The 6000-nt window shown below is 35.5% G+C and overlaps 1 non-coding gene across 1 annotated transcript; it reads left to right on the top strand.

Moving 5' to 3' along the window:
• The first annotated feature begins 3164 nt into the window (after positions 1–3164).
• LOC112793053 (small nucleolar RNA R71) lies at positions 3165–3272 on the top strand. Its single transcript, XR_003197763.1, has one exon. It is a non-coding gene; the product is annotated as a small nucleolar RNA R71 (small nucleolar RNA).
• Positions 3273–6000: the final 2728 nt, after the last annotated feature.

Raw genomic sequence — 6000 nt, 5'->3', positions numbered from 1 at the left:
TTCATCATTATTTCAAGAGCCAACAATTTTAACATTCATAAACAATAAGATAAAAAATATGCACTGTTCAAGCATTCATTCAGAAAACAGAAAGTATTGTCACCACATCAATATAATTAAACTAATTTCAACGATGAATTCGAAACTCATGTACTTCTTGTTCTTTTGTATTAAAAACATTTCTCATTTAAGAAAGGTGAAGGATTTATGGAATTATTCATAGCCTTAAGACAGAGTTACTAAATACTAATGATCATGTAATAAAGACACAAACATAGACAACATGAAGTTCGAAAATCGAAAACAGAAAATAAATAGACAAGGAGATTAAGGAATGAGTCCACCTTAGTGAGGGTGGCGTCTTCCTCTTGAAGAACCAATGGTGCTCTTTGAGCTCCTCTATGTCTCTTCCTTGCCTCTGTTGCTTCATCCCTAGTGATTTTGGTGCTCCTATCCTTAGTTGCTCCCGATAGTTGTATGGAGGAAAATATATCCATTGAGGTATCTCAGGAATTTCTTGATGAGGGAATTCCTCATGCTCTTGTTGAGGTCCATAAGTGGGCTCTCTTCATGTGCAGTCAAATGCTCTATTACTGAGCTATAGATCCTTGAGATGAATCTCTCCATCTCCGGCCTTAGGTGCCATAAATGGTTATGGAAAAACAAAAAAGCAATGCTTTTACCACACCAAACTTAGAATGTTGCTCGCCCTCGAGCAAAAGAAGAAAGAATAGATGAAGAGGAAGAAGATATGGAGGAGATGGAGAGATGTTTGTGTTTTGGCCATTTAGGGTGTGTTTGGGTGGGAAGGATGGATGGATGTGAGTGGTGAAGAGGTGATGGGGAAGAGAGATTGAGGTGATTGGTGAAGAAGAGAGAATGTAAGTTAAGGTAGGTGGGGATCCTGTGGGGTCCACAGATCCTGAGGTGTCAAGGATTTATCATCCTTGCACCAATTAGGCGTGTAAAATGCCCTCTACATGCAATCCTGGCGTTTAACGCCAAATTGATGCTTGTTTCTGGGGTTAAACGCCAGTTTTATGCTTGTTTTGGGCTTTCAGCGCCAGTCTGGAGCATGTTTTGGCGTTTGAACGCCAGTTCCATGCTTGCTTCTGGCGTTTAACGCCAGCTTTCCTCCGGGTGCAATCCTGGCATTTGAACGCCAGAATGCTGCTTGTTTCTGGCGTTCAACGCCAGAAAGATGCTCTGTTCTGGTGTTGAACGCCAGAAAGATGCTCCTTACTGGCGTTTAAACACCAGTAGGCTCTTCTTCCAGGGTGTGCTTTTTCTTCTGCTGTTTTTGATTCTGTTTTTAATTTTAGTATTTGTTTTGTGACTCCACATGATCATGAACCTAATAAAACATAAAAGAACAATAAAATAAAAATAAAATTAGATGAATAAAAATTGGGTTGCCTCCTAATAAGCGCTTCTTTAATGTCAATAGCTTGACAGTGGGCTCTCATGGAGCCTCACAGGTGATCAGGTCAATGTTGTGGACTCCCAACAACAAACTTAGAGTTTGGATGTGGGGATTCAACACCAAACTTAGAGTTTGGTTGTGGCCTCCCAATACCAAACTTAGAGTTTGATTGTGGGGGCTCTGTTTGACTCTGTATTAAGAGAAGCTTTTCATGCTTCCTCTCCATGTAAACAGAAGAACACCCTTGGGTCTTAAACACAAGGTAGTCCCTATTCAATTGAAGGACTAATTCTCCTCTGTTAACATCTATCACAGCTCCTACTGTGGCTAGGAAAGGTCTTCCAAGGATGATGCATTCATCCTCCTCCTTCCTAGTGTCTAAGATTATGAAATCAGCAGGGATGTAAAGGCCTTCAACCTTCACTAACACGCCCTCTATCAATCCATAAGCTTGTCTTACTGACTTGTCTACCATCTGTAATGAGAATGTGGCAGGCTGTACCTCAATGATCCCCAGCTACTCCATTACAGATAGTGGCATAAGATTTATCTCTGACCCTAGGTCACACAGAGCCTTATCAAAGTTCATGGTGCCTATGGTACAGGGTATTAAGAATTTACCAGGATCTTGTCTCTTTTGAGGTAAAGTTTGCTGAACCCATATATCTAGTTCACTAATGAGCAAGGAAGGTTCACCTTCCCAAGTCTCATTACCAAACAACTTGGCATTCAGCTTCATGATGGCTCCTAGATATTGAGCAACTTGCTCTCAAGTTACATCTTCATCCTCTTCAGAGGAAGAATAGTTTTCAGAGCTCATGAATGGCAGAAGGAGGTTTAAAGGAATCTCTATGGTCTCTATATGAGCCTCAGATTCCTTTAGATCCTCAATAGGGAACTCCTTCTTGTCTGTGAGACGTCCCATGAGGTCTTCCTCATTGGGATTCACGTCCTCCCCTTCCTCTCTAGGTTCGGCCATGTTGATTATGTCAACGGTCTTGCACTCTCTTTTTGGATTTTCTTCAGTATTGCTTGGGAGAGTACTAGGAGGAGTTTCAGTGATTTTCTTACTCAACTGGCCCACTTGTGCCTCCAGATTTCTGATGGAGGACCTTGTTTCACTCATGAAACTTAAAGCGGCCTTAGACAGATCAGAGACTATGTTTGCTAAGCTAGAAGTGCTCTGCTCAGAATTCTCTGTCTGTTGCTGAGAAGATGATGGAAAAGGCTTGCTATTGCTGAGCCTATTTCTTCCACCATTATTAAAGCCTTGTTGAGGCTTTTGTTGATCCTTCCATGAGAAATTCAGATGATTTCTCCATGAGGAATTATAGGTGTTTCCATAAGGTTCACCCATGTAATTTACCTCTGTCATTGCAGGGTTCTCAGGATCATAAGCTTCTTCTTCAGAAGATGCCTCTTTAGTACTGTTGGATGCATTTTGCCATCCATTCAGACTTTGAGAAATCATGTTGACTTGCTGAGTCAACATTTTGTTCTGAGCCAATATGGAATTCAGAGCATCAATTTCAAGAACTCTCTTCCTTTGAGGCATCCCATTATTCACGGAATTCCTCTTAGAAGTGTACATGAACTGGTTATTTGTAACCATGTCAATGACTTCTTGAGCTTCTGCAGGCATTTTCTTTAGGTGAATGGATCCACCTGTCGAATGGTCCAGTGATATTTTAGAGAACTCAGATAGACTATAATAGAATATATCCAGAATGGTCCACTCTGAAAGCATGTCAGAAGGACACCTTTTGGTTATCTGCTTGTATCTTTCCCAAGCTTCATAGAGGAATTCACCATCTTTTTGTTTTAAGGTCTGAACATCCACTCTAAGCTTGCTCAGCTTTTGAGGAGGAAAGAACTTAGCCAAGAAGGCCGTGACCAGCTTATCCCAAGAGTCCAGGCTATCTTTAGGTTGTGAATCCAACTATGTTCTAGCTTTGTCTCTTACAGCAAAAGGGAAAAGTATGAGCCTGTAGACCTCAGGATCTACTCCATTAGTCTTAATAGTCTCACAGATATGCAGGAATTCAGTTAAAAACTGATAGGGATCTTCTGATGGAAGTCCATGGAACTTGCAGTTTTGTTGCATTAGAGTAACTAGTTGAGGCTTCAGCTCAAAATTGTTTGCTCCAATGGCAGGGATTGAGATGCTTCTTCCATCAAACTTGGAAGTAGGTGTAGTATAGTCACCAAACATCCTCCTTGCATTATTGTTGTTGGGTTCAGCTGCCATATCCTTTTCTTGTTCAAAAATTTCAGTAAGGTTGTCTCTGGATTGTTGTATTTTAGCTTCTCTCAGTTTCCTCTTCAGAGTCCTTTCAGGTTCAAGATCAGCTTCAACAAGAATGCCTTTTTCCTTGTTCCTGCTCATATGAAAAAGAAGAGAACAGAAAAGGAAGAGAAATCCTCTATGTCACAGTATAGAGATTCCTTTATGTTAGTAGAAGAAGAAAGGAATAGAAAAAGGAAAAGAGTTAAGAATCCAAACACAAGGGGGGAGATAGGTTCGAATTCTTGAGATGAAGAAAAGAGTGTTAGTAATTAAATAATTAAATAGAAGAAGAAGAGAGAGAGAAGTTTTCGAAAAAATTAATTTTAAAAAAAGGTTAGTGATTTTCGAAAATTAAAGGAAGAAATAAAATTAAAATTAAAATTTGAAACAATTAGTTAATTAAAAGAATTTTGAAAAAGAGGGAGGTAATTTTCGAAAATTAGAGAGAGGAAAGTAGTTAGGTGGTTTTGAAAAAGATAAGAAACAAACAAAAAGTCAATTAGTTAGTTGAAAAAGATTTAAAAATCAATTTTAAAAAGATAAGAAGTTAGAAAAGATATTTTGAAATTGATTTTGAAAAAGATATGATTTGAAAAAAAGATATTTTTAAAAGATATGATTGAAAATGATATTTTGAAAAAGATTTAACTTCAAAATTTAAAATTGATTACTTGACTAACAAGAAACTAAAAGATATGATTCTAGAATTTAAAGATTGAACCTTTCTTAACAAGAAAGAAACAAACTTCAAATTTTTGAATCAATCACATTAATTGTTAGTAAAGTTTTCAAAATTTTGAAATAAAGATAAGAAAAAGATTTTGAAAATAAATTTTAAAAATTTTCGAAAATAAAAAAAAGAAAAAGATTTGGTTTTTGAAAAAGATTTTGAAAGGATAGGATTTTAAAAATTGAAAATTTGACTTGACTTATAAGCAATAGCTAAGTTTTTAAAAATTTTTGACTAAGTCAACTCAAATTTTCGAAAATTATGAGCAAAATAAGGAAAAGATATTTTTTTTTGAATTTTGAATTTTTAATGATGAGAGAGAAAAACATGAAAATGGCTCACAACATGAAAATTATGAATCAGAACACATGATGTATGCAAGAATACTATGAATGTCAAGATGAACACCGAGAACACTTTGAATATCAAGATGAACATCAAGACTTATTTTTGAAAAAATTTCAAGAAAGAAAACATGCAAGACACCAAACTTAGAAATTTTTAATGCTTAGACACTTTGAATGCAAAAATGCATATGAAAAACACCATACAACACAAAACAATAAAATATGAAGATCAAACAAGAAGATTCATCAAGAACAACTTGAAGATCATGAAGAACACATGCATGAATTTTCAAAAATTGCAAGAAAAAGGGAAACATGTAATTGACACCAAACTTAAAACATGACACAAGACTCAAACAAGAAACACAAAATATTTTTGGTTTTTATAATTTTATTGATTTTTTTATTTTTGAATTTTTTGATGAAAGAGAAAAACACACAAAAGACACAAGACTTAAAATTTTTAGATCTAATGCTCCTTGTTTTTTGAAAATTTTGGAGGGAAAACACCAAGGGACACCAAACTTAAAAATTTTAAGATCAAAACACAAAGAAGACTTAAGAACACCTTCAAGACTCACAAGAGCAATAGGAACAAAAGAAAGAACACCAAACTTAAAATTTTTGGAAAAACAAAATAAATTTTCGAAAATTAAAGAAAATTAACAAGAGAACACTAAACTTAAAGTTAGGCACAAGATTTAATCAAAGAAAAATTATTTTTGAAAAAGTTTTAAAAAGAAGATACCCAATTGCCAATAACATAAACCAACGCTCTAGCCAACTGATCTATAAATTTAACGTGATAAATAAAATTTTTTTGAAAACTAAAAATTTGAAAAAGCACAAGAAAAACAAGAAAAGACACAAAACAAGACAAACCAAAGATCAAACAAGAAAAATTGACGACCCAGTGCACTTGCTAGTTAGTTGTGCGAAGTTGTGAAGAAAGTGCTGAGTTATAAACGCGCATACCAAGTTGATCACCATTGTTAGAGATCACAATTTCGTGCACCAAGTTTTTGGCGCCGTTGCCGAGGATTGTTCGAGTTTGGACAAATGACGGTTCATCTTGTTGCTCAGATTAGGTAATTTTTTTTTGTTTTATTTTCAAAAATTTTTCAAAAATCTTTCAAAAAAATTTTTTACTTCTGTTTTCAAAAAATTATTCTAAATTTTTAAGAATGAATTCTAGTGTTTCATGAAGCATGTT

The sequence above is a fragment of the Arachis hypogaea genome, chromosome 3 (genome assembly GCF_003086295.3).
Source record: "Arachis hypogaea cultivar Tifrunner chromosome 3, arahy.Tifrunner.gnm2.J5K5, whole genome shotgun sequence".
Lineage (NCBI taxonomy): Eukaryota > Viridiplantae > Streptophyta > Magnoliopsida > Fabales > Fabaceae > Arachis > Arachis hypogaea.
Note: the sequence above shows the minus strand (reverse complement) of the source record. Positions and strands in the feature narration are given on the sequence as shown.